The following is a 13,595-nucleotide window of genomic DNA, read 5'->3' as shown; positions in this document are numbered from 1 at the left end:
GTAAGGTTTATTCGTCCTCTAGTCTCCAGTGGAGGGTGGCCAACCATCAGGCCCTGCTGGGACGCTATGACTTTAACATGTGGCAAGCCATGCCAAGTTTGAGGGCTTACTTCCTGAGGCTTCTAGGAAGGAGTTCCAGGCAATCATGGAGGAGGGCGATGCTATGTATCAGGCATCCTGGCTGCTCCCCTTTGGCTTGTCCACGGAGGCTCAGCAGTTGATGCAAGACCTTCCCTTCGATGGGCAAGCCCTGTTTACAGAACAGACAGACAATAAGCTCCATGGCCTCAAGGACTCCTGCACAACGCTTAAAATGCTCAGCCCATATGTTCCCATCCCTGCCTGCGAGCGGTTCAAGCCATAGGAGCCTCAGGGCCAGGGCAGGCCCCTTGCCAGGAGCCTCCCCATAAGAAATCCATAGGCTACAAGCAGTGTCCTAGCCACTAGCCTTCGCAGGCTTCTCAGCTGAGCTCAGCCCGCAATAAGCAGGTGGGAAAGCACTCATTTTGAGAGTATGCCTGTGGGCGACCTACCAGATTGTTCCCAGGATCCTTCCTCCCCTATTTTTGCCAACTGCCTTTCTCCTTTCCTCCCTGCGTGGGCCTCTATAACTTTGGACTGATGGGTCCTCAGTATGGCGGTGTGGGGTTACACCCTTCAGTTGCTTTCCACCCCTCCTTCCTACCCCCCCCCGTCCCTCTTCAGGGACCCTTCTGACGAGAATCTCCTTGCACAGGCGGTAGAGGAGTTACTGCAGCTAGGTGTGCTGGAGGTCGTTCCTTCAGAGTACAGGAATAAGGGATTCTATTCCAGTTACTTTTTAGTCCCAAAGGCCAAGGGGAGTCTGTGACCTATCCTGGACCTGCAAGAGTTGAACCGCTTCTGAGTGAAGTTAATGTTGCTCTGGGTAGAGGGCTTGGAGCTAGGGTTAGGCTTCCTATGGGTAGAGATACCCACAAGACAGTTACCTTTTTCTGTAACTGGTGTTCTTCGAGATGTGTTGCTCATGCCCATTCCACAACCCGTCCTCCTTCCCCACTGTCGGAGTTTCCAGCAAAAAGGAACAGAGGGTGGGGTGAGCCGGAGGCACTCTATATATTGTGGCATATGCACACCACTCCAGGGGGCGCCAGAGCCAGTCCCCACGGATACTGATGAGGGAAAAAACTGCCGGTACTGGTGCATGTGGCGAGCATACACACCTAAGTTGAATGGACATGAGCAACACATCTCAAAGAACATCAGGTACGGAAAAAGGTACCTGCCTTGTGTGTATCTCTACCCATAGGAATCCTAACCCTGGCTCTACGCACTCTACCCAGAGAAACATTAACTTTGGCTCCCTAACCATCGAACCCTAACCATAGGGTGGGGAGCCCTACACATTGAACCCCTAACCCTAAGGCAGGGAACCATACCCACAGGAACCGTAACCCAAGGGCTAGAAGCCCTACCCGTACGGAACCTAACCCTAGCTCCAATACCTTAACTATAGGAATCCTAACCCTACTGCATAGATACGTACCCATAGGAATCCTAAACCTAGTGCAGGAAGGCCTACCCATGGGAACCCTAACCCTAGCTCCAAGTATCATACCCCTAGGATCCCTAACCAGAGCTCTAAGTACCTTAATCAGAGGAACCCTAACCTTAGGGCAGGGAGCACAACCATATCAACCCTAACTTGAGCTCCAAGTACCCTACCCATAAGAACATTAACCCTATCGCCAAGTACCCTAACCATAGAAACCTAACCCTGGGCGGAGGGCGGGGCGGGAGGGGAGGTGTGCTACCCATAGGACTCCCTAACCTTAGGGTGGGGAGCCCTACTTATATGAACTAAAGCTAACTCCAGTTACCTTAATCAAAGGAACCCTAACCCTATGACAGGAAGCCCAACCCATAGGAACCTTAACACTAGGACAAAAAGTTCCACCCATGGAACCCTAACCTTAGGGCAGGGAGCACTACCCATATCAACCCCAACCTGAGCTCCAAGTACCCTACCCATAGGAACCCTAATCTGTGGGCAGGGATTCCTACCTGTAGGAACCCTCAACCTCGGGTCCAAGTACCCTGCCTATAGGAACCCTAACCCTAGGGCAGACAGCTATATCAATAGAAATGCTAACCCTAGCTCCAAGTCCCCTAACCCCTAAGAACGCTAACCCTAGCTCCAATACCCTAACTATAGGCGCCCTAACCCTGGTGCAGAGATTTGTATCCATAGGTATCATAATCCTATTGCAGGGAGGCCTACCTATAAGAAACTAAGCCTAGCTCCAAGCATCCTACCCCTACAATCCCTAACTATAGCTCCAAGTACCCTAACTATAGGAACTCTTACTCCAGGGTGGGGAGCCCTATCCATAGGAACCCTAACTCCAAGAACCCTAATCATAGGAACCCTAACCTTAGCACAAGGTCCCTACCCATAGGAACCCTAACCTTTGCTCCAAGTACCCAGAGGACTCCCTAGCCTTAGGATGGGGAGCCCTATGCATATGAACCCTAAAGCTAACTGCACCTAACTCAACCATAGGACCCCTATCCCTAGAACAGGAAGCCCTATCGATAGGAACCCTAACCCTAGCTCCAATACCATAATTATAGGAACCCTAGTCCTCGTGCAGAGATTCGTACTCCTAGGAATCCTTAACCTAGTGTGGGGAAGCCTACCCATGAGAATCCTGACCCTAGCTCCAAGTACCCTACCCAATAGGAACCCTAACCCTAAGGTGAGGAGCTGTACCCATAGGAACCATAACTCTAGGGTGGGGAGGCCTACCTACAGCAACCCTAATCCTAGGGTGAGGAACGCTACCCATTGGAACCCTTACCCTAGGACGGTGAGCCCTACTCATAGGAACCCTATCCCTAGCTCCTATTACCCTAACCATTTTGTTAGCATGTGTTGCAGCTTGGGCTAGCCACCCAAGAACATACCGTTGATTCTGGGGAGGTACATACTCAGGGCAGCAGCCCAAGCTGCCACCCTTTAGTGCGCTAGCTCGAGCAGATCTAATGCAGATATGTCTCTATGCAAGCTAGGAATCACATGCCCAGCTACAGTCCAGACATAGCCTCAGAATAAGCAAGGAACAGTGCATATCAGATGGATGCAACAGGATCCTTCTGAGTTGCAGGCAGTACTGCCACAATTCTCCAGCATATTTATCCAACCCAGTCCTGGAAAGAGGATTTGGCCCCAAGTACACAGAAGTGCACAGGGAGAGGAAGTATGGTCTAGTGGTTAGGGCAGAACTCTAGGACTTGAGAGGGACCACAGACTTCTTGTGTGATTTGGGCACATTACTTAGACTCCAACTCAGTTCCCCATCTGTAAAAAGGGGATAACAGCACTTCCTCACCTCACAGGGGTATTGTGAGGATAACTACACTAAAGAAAATACCATCCTGGCCACTATGGATGTAGAAGCCCTCTGCACCAACATTCCACACAAAGATGGACTACAAGCTATCAGGAACAGTATCCCCAATAATGTCACAGCAAACTTGGTGGCTGACCTTTGTGACTTTATCCTCACCCTCAACTATTTCACATTTGGGGACAATATACACCTTCAAGTCAGCAGCACTGCTATGGGTACCCACATGGTCCCACAGTATGCCAACATTTTTATGGCTGACTTAGAACACTTTCTTAGCTCCCGTCCCCTAACGCCCCTACTCTACTTGCACTACATTGATGACATCTTCATCGTCTGGACCCATGGAAAAGAAGCTTCTGGCTTCTCAGCTTCTGGCTTCTCAGCTTCTCAGCTAGGGACACTCAGAGCATGGGGTTGCATCCCTGACCATCCTGGCTAATAGCCATTGATAGACCTAGCCTCCATTAACTTATTAAACCCTGTTATAATTTTGCCCTTCACAACATTCACTGGCAACTCAACTACTTTGTTGATGGGGCCCAACAATTGTGTTAATAAACCTTGGCCAGCTGGTGCCTGAGCAAATGTTCAAAACTAATCTCTTCAAATCTAATAATTGCTAAAAATAATTGCAAAGGATGATGAAATCCTTCCTCTTTCTGTGTTTGTTACTTGCTGGACTTTATGAGGTTATCATCATTTCAATGGCCATGAAGATCATAAGGCTACAAATCCCAAGGAACGCAGTCCCCATATTGAAAGCAATGGTACAAATGAAAACATGGTCCATCTCAAACAAGCTCCTAGAATTGCTGACTTTGCATTTAGATGCTTGTGATAAATGAAAGGAGTGGGAGGTAGCTCCCTTTTATGGACACCCAGACAGCCAGCTAGCTATAAATCCCTCTTGGTAGTTGTTCTCTACTTGCTTTACCTGTAAAGGGTTAAAAAGTCTCCCTGCACAGGTAAAAGTAAGGGAGTGGGCACTTAACCAAAAAGGCCAATGGGAGGGCTAGAACTTTTTAAAATTGGGGAAAAAAACACTTTCCGTTTGTCTGGCTGTGTTGTTCTCCTGAAGAGCAGAGACAGTGCTGGAACAATGCTGTAAAAAGCTTTGGGCCAGGTATGAAAAATCACCAGATCATACCTAGAAACTACTCATTTGGAACCCCAGATATGTAAGTAGATCAGGAAATGTCTAGGAAGACGCAATTAGGTTTATCTCTTTTGTTTCTTTATGGCTTGTGGACTCCTCTGTGCTAACCTCAGGTGCTTTTGTTTTGCTTGTAACCTTTAAGCTGGACCTCAAGCGAGCTATCTTGATGCTTAATTGTTTTTTTTAAAATCTAGCAAAAAGCCTAAGTTCCAAATGTATTTTCTTTCTTTTTGTTTTTAATAAAATTTACCTTTTTTTAAGAACAGGATTGGGTTTGTGTGTCCTAAGAGGTTTGTGCATATGTCGCTTAATTAGCTGGTAGCAACAGCTGATTTCCTTTGTTTTCTTTCTCAGCTCTTCCCCAGGGGTGGGTGGGTGAAAGGGCTTGAGGATACCCCACAGGAAGGAATTCCCAAGTGCCCCTTCCTGGGTGCTCAAAGGGGTTTTTGCACTTGGGTGGTGGCAGCATCTACCCATCCAAGGTCAGAAAAAAGCTGTAACCTTGGGAGTTTAATAAAAGCCTCGAGTGGCCAGTATTAATTTTTAGAATCCTTGCAGCCCCCACCTTCTACACTTCAAGTGCCAGAGTGGGGAATCAGCCTTGACAATGCTACAAACAGGTTACTTCAGACCCAGGTGCAACTGGCAAGAATATTGTCTTTTCTCAAGTGAGCTCTCCACGGCCTTTGTGATGCTGACACTCGGAGCTAAATCTGCTACATTGAGTCAGCATCATGGAGGACTCACTTTCAACCTAACAGAGATTGAGGATCAGGAGATACATGAAGTCTTTCCTCATGTCATCCACAAGCTAAGCCGTCCTGACAGCAAGATCCAGCAAAGTATGGAAAATGCCTTTTTTTGTAGATGAGAACTTGAAATTTCTACAGAAGTTTTTAGAAGACCTCAAAAGCTTGTATGAAGCAATTTTCTCCACTGATTTCAGGAATTCCAGAGAAGCTGAGAAACAGACCAATCATTACATAAAGAAATCTCAGGGGAAAACTTTCAAATTGGTGAAGGATCTTGATCCATTCACTGTAATGGTTCCAGTTAACTATATACACTTTGAAGGTAAGATTTATAAGATGGATCTTGACTACAGTGCAAGGTTTGGTGACTGATATATATAAAGGAAATGGTACTTTATTTTTAACAGGACACTGTTGAGATTGTTAAACCTATGTCTTCTCATAAATGACACAATAATGTTTTCTTTCACTTTGTTTCTTCATATATCAAGAATCAGGTGAAGAAGCAGAGATAGAAGTAGCTGGGATTATATGGACGCATGTGTGCTCTGGTGTACATTTGTCCATCTGGTTATTATCTAGGCCAAATCAAACTTGACTGGAAGTCTTCTGCATTGTCCGAATGGTACTGAGCACTGGCACTTAAGAAGGAAAGAGGAGGTGCGGTGGCTAAAGCATGAGACATTCTCTGGGACGTTGGGCAGGTCACATAATCCTCTGCACCTCAATTTCCTTATCTGTAAAGAGGCAATTAAAATACTTCCCTATCTCATTAAGGCATTGTGAGGGTTAAAGGTGACCCTAAAAATAAAAAGATACTGGACTTCTGCCTGTGTTTGTTTCCTTTTCATAGATAAAAATGTCCCGAAAGGGTTCCCTAATACAAAATATTCACACCTTGTCTCCCCTGGAAGGCTCTATGGATGATTGGAAAGCTAGTAGGTTTATAATTTCAGAGATACCAAGTATCAGAGTAGCAGCCGTGTTAGTCTGTATCCGCAAAAAGAAAAGGAGTACTTGTGGCACCTTAGAGACTAATAAATTTATTTTTAAATTTGCATCCGATGAAGTGAGCTGTAGCTCACGAAAGCTTATGCTCAAATAAATTGGTTAGTCTCTAAGGTGCCACAAGTACTTCTTTTCTTTTTTTAGAGATACCAAGGAAGTTTAACCTCAATAAATGCAAAGGAAAAGCGATACTAGGGCATCCTCCAACAAAAACCAGGGGAGGAAGACTTGACATCTCTGGTATTTCTAAGGTAAAAACTAAGGAGAAAGACAAGAAAAAGTACCTCTCAGGCCTTCTTTATGTAAGCAATGATGGTATCATCCTAATGTATTTTCTGTCATTTGTAGAACACCTTTAATTCATTAATGGTGCTAAAGCCTTTTGTTATCCTTGGAGAGAAGAGACTGTAGAAATGCAAAGTATTATTATAATTAATCTATTGAGCTTTTGTGGAGAGCTGCTACCTCTAAAATTACATACAAGAAATCACTTAGCCATTAAATTCTAAGCAAATTCCTCTCTCTTTTTCTCATGCAGAATCATAAGTAAATTTATTCAGATTTTAATTAAGCTGGCTATGCATGTAAACCTTATTTTACATACTTTGATTTATAAGATTATTCCCAGGTTCTAAGTGCTTTTTAAATTTCCTTAGAAACACAAAGATACCAGGATATTTTTTGAAATGGAAATTTGCTTTGTTTGATCTTATCATCCTTATCAGAGCTATGTGAATAATGGATTTTTTGGTTTGCTGGCAATTCTGAAAAATTGGGGAAAAAATTGTTTTGGATCAAACCAAAAATGAAATTTTTCAAACTTGTTGGTAAATTGAAAAGTGTGTGTTTATGTGAGTGTGTAATTTTGGGTTCAATAAAATGTTTTATTTCAACAAAATCAAAATGTTTCAATTTTAAAGGAAATTTTGAAACAAAATAACATCATGGACTAAAAAATTGGTACATTTCATTTAGAAAATATCAAAATGTGTAAAAAATCATTTTTAATTTTTTTTGTTTGTCTTGTTTTGTTAATTGAAACATTTTGGCAAAACTGACATCAATTTGTGAATTGTTTCGATGTTACTAAATCTGCAATTTTTCCTAAAAAAACTTTTGGTTGAAACATTTGGCTGAAAACCTTTTGCCCAACACTAGAGTGGATATCCCTTTTTAAATTTATAATTTCAGTAATCTCTCTGGAATCTCTGGGGAGCCTGAGCTGAACTTTTCAAAGGTGAATGTGTAATTTCTGATTCAACAAATGGTATAACTATTTCAGCAAAAAATCACACTCTTAAACCAAATACTTATGCCAGAACAAAAGCTGTATGTGTAGACCAGGCCTAAGAGGAGAATCAGGTACACTGTGCTTAACTCTTGCAGCATTTTAACAAATCTTTGACATACCAGTATGTACAAAAGTGTAGAAAGTAAACTGCACACCAGCAAAAGTCAATAAGACTCATGGCTGATCATCAAAACTAAATTCAGCACCACTTAAAAAAATGTTACCGCACATAAGCTTGTATATGGATTTAGTACCTTTTATATCCACTTAAGTAAGGATCTTAAACTCTGCTGTAAACAGAGCAATGCTCATACATACCTATTTTCCCCTCTATAAAGGGGAAAAACATATTTACAATCCTTAGGAGACAGGCACCAGAACTGAGAGCAGGGCAACTGTCTTTCTCGTGCTGTCAATATTTCTCCTGCTGGAACCCAGGCAGCATGTGGAAAAAGGAGGATGGAGCAGACATAGAAGGGTGAGGAAAGGAGCGGGGGAGCCTTTCATGCTTTGTCAAGGTATTGGATAATTATAATTTTGAAGACCTGTTAATTAAAATTATAATGTGCTACAAAACACAGATAGTTCCCCACACAGAGTTCATTAGATTTTTAGTACCAATCATCTCTTTGTACAATTTCCTAAAATGCATTAAAAACAGAATGTGCACTAACTGGTCGTGTAGACAACAATCTCTCTTTAAGGGACAAAACCAAATGGCTTCCCATTAAATTTTGTTCCCATTTCAACCAGACGTCCTCTGTCAGAGAATTCAGTTCTGTTCATCCCCTGATGGCTGCCTCTGTCAGATTTGCTATACAGAATTGACTGTTTTCTATATTTGCCTCAAATTCACCCATAAACTAAACTGCATATAACATGAATTCAAAATTTCAGGAAAAATTAATCCAGTACTTACAGTAATTCAAAAGGATCCTGCCATGCCCAGGTGATCTGCTCTTCTCTTTGCTGTATTATTTACTACTAAACAGTATTTAGCCCAGTAAATACGATTCTTATCAAATAAAAAATATCAGAAAGAATATAGAGTAAACAATAAGGCAGTTCGTTTTTCTGAACACCTAAAGCCAGGTGCCCACTGTCCAGTACAGAATGGAGCCAATGCTAAGGGCATCATATAGACGGGAGCAGTGACTATGCTGTTTGCTGTTCCCCAGCTTTTCGGTTTGCATATGCGTAATTAGAGCTTCACTGAAAAGAGAAACCCATGCCCACAAGCAGCTGCCTGAACACTATGGTTCCCTGGCATAGGCACTAAAGTTAATTTCCAAAAAGCTACACAGGTGAGGATTGCTCAGATGAGCGTTACCGTCCAGAAGACAGGATTGGTAGGTTCCGCGTTGGGAGAAAGGGAGCCAATAGCATGGGAGCCTGCTCTTGCTGATGAGAGGAAACTGTTCCCCGGAATCGATAAAGAGAAGCTTCTTCACACATCTGATTGGAGAGCCAAATTACTGGGGTTCGATGTCCACCTGGCACTGCAATCCTCGTCCCCATTGTCTCATCTCTAGTTATCAATATCCACCCAATGAGGAGTCGATGGAGATGCACCACACTGAACCCTGTTCCACAAGAACTATTTGCCCCCTCCCATATGTTTTCACATAGAAGAGTGTGACTGGGACCCTAAATTCCTGTTTCTGCATGTCCTGTATGTGATCTTGTCCATATTAGACATGACAGTCAAGCTCTTATTGTGATTTAAACTGGGATTTTAACTATTTCTTTTACACCAAAACTCTAACACTGGGCCTTCTGATTATATAAAATTCTACAACCTCCAGCACCACTCCAAGTAGTCTGCAACCAGCACAGATAAATATGTAAGCTCCAGTCCTGCAAGGAGTTACACTTCTACTGAACTTTAAGCATGTGAGTAGTCTCACTGAGTAGTCATGTGCTTAAAGATAAACATGTTTTTCAATCTTTGCTAGATCAAGCCATAAGCCAATAAGTAATAAAAATAAAAAATTCAAAAGAATGACATTTCAAAGAAATGGAAATGTTTCATGGAGACGTCAATTTGTTAGAATTTGTATATGTTTCAATGAAAAGTTTTGAATTTTTTCTAATATTATTTACTCCCAGCTCACATTTTTTTGGTAAACTTTTTGCCAACTTTTTTTCCAGCATGTGAGGGGATAGAGGGAGCAGAAAAGTGAAAGGAAGTGAGATTTTTCTCCAGGAAATTGAAATTAAGTTTTGTGTATTCTTTTGAAAAAAATCTTTTAGAAAATTATCAAAACCCCCAAAAAATTCATAAAAAAGTGAATGAAACAAGAAAAGTATTAGAGTATAATTAACTCCTATAGTTAGTTCATTATAGTCTAAGTACCCAGGCAGAGATGCACCAATCCCCCCAGGAAGAGTAATCATTTCAGTAATCTGAACAGAATAAATCATTGGGAATTGTTATTTTGGGTTATGGCTAACTGTAGAACTCTACTGGCAAGAGAAATGCCTGTCCCTGCCACCTTACTAAGGGATATGATGGATTAGTGTCCAGAGCCTCAGCTGATATAAACTGACCTGGCCCTATTGGTTTCAGTGGAGTCAGGCCAATTTACACCAGCTGATGACATAAGTCTACTATTTAATGGAGGCTCAACTAAGGTTTTTATTCATACTATGGTTTAATGTAGTATAAGAATTAGAGAGAAAAATATGTGTGTTGATTCTATCACATCACATTTTCACCACTCAAACATATGCATATCATTTTTATTTGTCTATACCCACATGGAAAACTCTTGGATTGACTCAGAAACAAGTCTCACACTCAGACTGATTCAAAGCTGACACTCACTGACTTACTACAATAAAGATAAAAGTGATGCAAGACAGAATTTTTTTGAATGCAGAAGTTCTGGTGTTTTATTTTTTAGATTGTAGGCTACTATGAATCATGCACTTACATGTGTCACAGGTCACATGACTATATTTTCATTCATAGTCATGGATATTTTCATCACCTTTATGCTCAGTCATGCAAAAAAATGCGACTCATGCCATGTATTATCCTCCAATATGAACCTAGAATATCGCTTTTATTTCATCATTATTACCTCTTTTTTTATGTTGTGGCCAATGTTTGCAAATTGTCATCACTTAGCAATTTTATATTGTTGGCCATGAATGATTAAATAACACTGTCAGAGTTGCCATACAAATAAAACCTGATTAATTTAGAAGTAAAATGATTTGATTTCAGATTGTTTAAAACTCCTTCGTACTCAAATGCCAGAATAAAGAGTTGGGTGAAAATTGTTGATTTGAATGGAGTTTGACCTAATGGTGTAACTAAGGCCTTGCCTGCACACAAAAATTGTACCTGTTTAACTACAGCAATATTCCTGCAGTTGATTATGGAAAAAAACTAGACTGGTATAAGCACCTTTTGTACAGGTATAACTGCATCTGTGCGAGGAGGGGTTAGACTGCTGTATCTATATTGCTGTAGTTAAACAGGTACAATTTTTGGGTGCAGGCAAGGCCTTAGTTACATCATTGCGTCAAACTCCATTCACATCAACAATTTTCACCCAACTCTTTATTCCGGCATTTGAGTTAAATAGCTGTTAACAAAAGGAAACAGGTACAAAGGAGTTTTAAACACAACTCTGACACAAATTGAGGGTGAGGCTCTTCAACTCTTCAACTGCCTTTGCGGAAATCCTGGGATTGGTTCTACCCCAGCCTGGATCCTGCCATAGACTGCAGTATTCTCAAGGCTGCTCTAAACTCTGATGGCTGCAAATGGCCTCGATGGACTGTTCTGGTAACCTGGATGCAGAGATGCCCCAGCCATGCTCTGCACATTGTGCGGCTAACACAGGAGTCACTACAGCAGCTCTGTGCCACTCCCTGTAAACAAGGAACAGAAATTAGGCCACTGAAGTAATGAGGGGGGATTTCTTCAAAGACAACGAAATCCATAAAGGAACATCCAGGCATTATGCAAAGACTCATCTCCTCCCAACATGTTCAGTCTTCCCCAAACACACTATTCACAAAAACAAATGTAAACACCCCTCAGTTGTTGCAAAAGCACCGTCAAATCTCACTAATCATGGAGCATGTCCTCAAGGAATCAATTCTGAAGCACTTAGAGGAGAGGAAAGTGATCAGGAACGGTCAGTATGGATTCACCAAGGGCAAGTCATGCCTGGCTAAATTAATTGCCTTCTATGACGAGATAATTGGCTCTGTGGATGAGGGGAAAGCAGTGGACGTGTTATTCCTTGACTTTAGGAAAGCTTTTGACACGGTCTCCCACAGTATTCTTGCCAGCAAGTTAAAGAAATATGGGCTGGATGAATGGACTATAAGGTGGATAGAAAGCTGGCTAGATTGTCAGGCTCAACAGGTAGTGATCAATGGCTCCATGTCTAGCTGGCAGCCGGTATCAAGCGGAGTGCCCCAAGGGTCGGTCCTGGGGCCGGTTTTGTTCAATATCTTCATTAATGATCTGGAGGATGGCGTGGATTGCACCCTCAGCAAGTTTGCAGATGACACTAAACTGGGAGGTGAGGTAGATACGCTGGAGGGTAGGGATAGGATACAGAGGGACCTAGACAAATTAGAGGATTGGGCCAAAAGAAATCTGATGAGGTTCAACAAGGACAAGTGCAGAGTCCTGCACTTAGGACAGAAGAATCCCATGCACCACTACAGACTAGGGACCGAATGGCTAGGCAGCAGTTCTGCAGAAAAGGACCTATGGGTTACAGTGGACGAGAAGATGGATATGAGTCAACAGTGTGCTCTTGTTGCCAAGAAATCCAATGGCATTTTGGGCTGTATATGTAGGGGCATTGCCAGCAGATCGAGGAATGTGATTGTTCACCTCTATTCAACATTGGTGAGGCCTCACCTGGAGTACTGTGTCCAGTTTTGGGCCCCACACTACAAGAAGGATGCGGAAAAATTGGAAAGCGTCCAGCGGAGGGCAATAAAAATGATTAGGGGACTGGAACACATGACTTATGAGGAAAGGCTGAGGGAACTGGGATTGTTTAGTCTGTGGAAGAGAAGAATGAGGAGGGATTTGATAGCTGCTTTCAACTACCTGAAAGGGGGTTCCAAAGAGGATGGATCTAGACTGTTCTCAGTGGTAGCAGCTGACAGAACAAGGAGTAATGGTCTCAAGTTGCAGTATGGGAGGTTTAGGTTGGATATTAGGAAAAACTTTTTCACTAGGAGGGTGGTGAAGCACTGGAATGGGTTACCTAGGGAGGTGGTGGAATCTCCTTCCTTTGAGATTTTTAAGTTCAGGCTTGACAAAGCCCTGGCTGGGATGATTTAGTTGGGGATTGGTCCTGCTTTGAGCAGGGGGTTGGACTAGATGACTTCCTGAGGTCCCTTCCAACCCTGATATTCTATGATTCTATGATTCTAACTGACACAAGTTCCTCAGTGTTATCTGAATGAGCTGTTTCAACAGCTTTTTTTTTTTTTTGAACAGCAAAATAATCAGTATGGGACAAAATGTTCTATTTCCGGTACCTATGATAAAAAAGAGATCTGGGGAAATGGGCATGACAGAGGTGTTCATTGACCACACTGGTCTGTCTGGAATCACTTGGGAGCCAGAGAGCTGAAGGTTTCAAAAGTAAGTTCGTAATTTCTGTTGGTAAGAAGTGGATTTCTCTGAAGCTGTGATTATATTTTCATATTATTAAAGGGTCTGCTCCTACTGCCGTTGCAAATGTTGGAATTGCTCCTTCTGCATTTCAGGGAGCTCCAAGAGTCATTGTGCCTCCATACATAGGTACAATGCCTTCTAGCAGGTCTGTTGGAGCTGTACAAATCCACACCATGCCCTACTCATTATATTTGTCTGCTATGTTTCTTATGCTGTGCTGTTCCCTATAGTATGAGTATAGTATCTTTTTCCTCAGTGCAATTGCAATTGCAAAAGTAACTGACATTGTCTTTTCATGTTGTTGTGCCTGATCCTGCAGTCCTGATGTAGA

The 13,595-nt window shown here is 42.5% G+C and overlaps 1 long non-coding RNA gene across 1 annotated transcript in view; it reads right to left on the bottom strand.

Annotated features, from left to right (window-relative positions):
* The window catches only part of LOC122466350, a 43,544-nt gene continuing 29,949 nt past the window's right edge, over positions 1-13,595 (bottom strand). Inside the window, exons 2-3 of the long non-coding RNA XR_006291776.1 lie at positions 6,593-6,713; positions 1-250 (exon numbers count right to left, since the gene is read on the bottom strand). This is a non-coding gene — a long non-coding RNA (uncharacterized LOC122466350). The remainder of the gene's footprint in view (positions 251-6,592; positions 6,714-13,595) is intronic.

The sequence above is a fragment of the Chelonia mydas genome, chromosome 6 (genome assembly GCF_015237465.2).
Source record: "Chelonia mydas isolate rCheMyd1 chromosome 6, rCheMyd1.pri.v2, whole genome shotgun sequence".
Taxonomy (NCBI): Eukaryota; Metazoa; Chordata; order Testudines; family Cheloniidae; genus Chelonia; species Chelonia mydas.
Note: the sequence above shows the minus strand (reverse complement) of the source record. Positions and strands in the feature narration are given on the sequence as shown.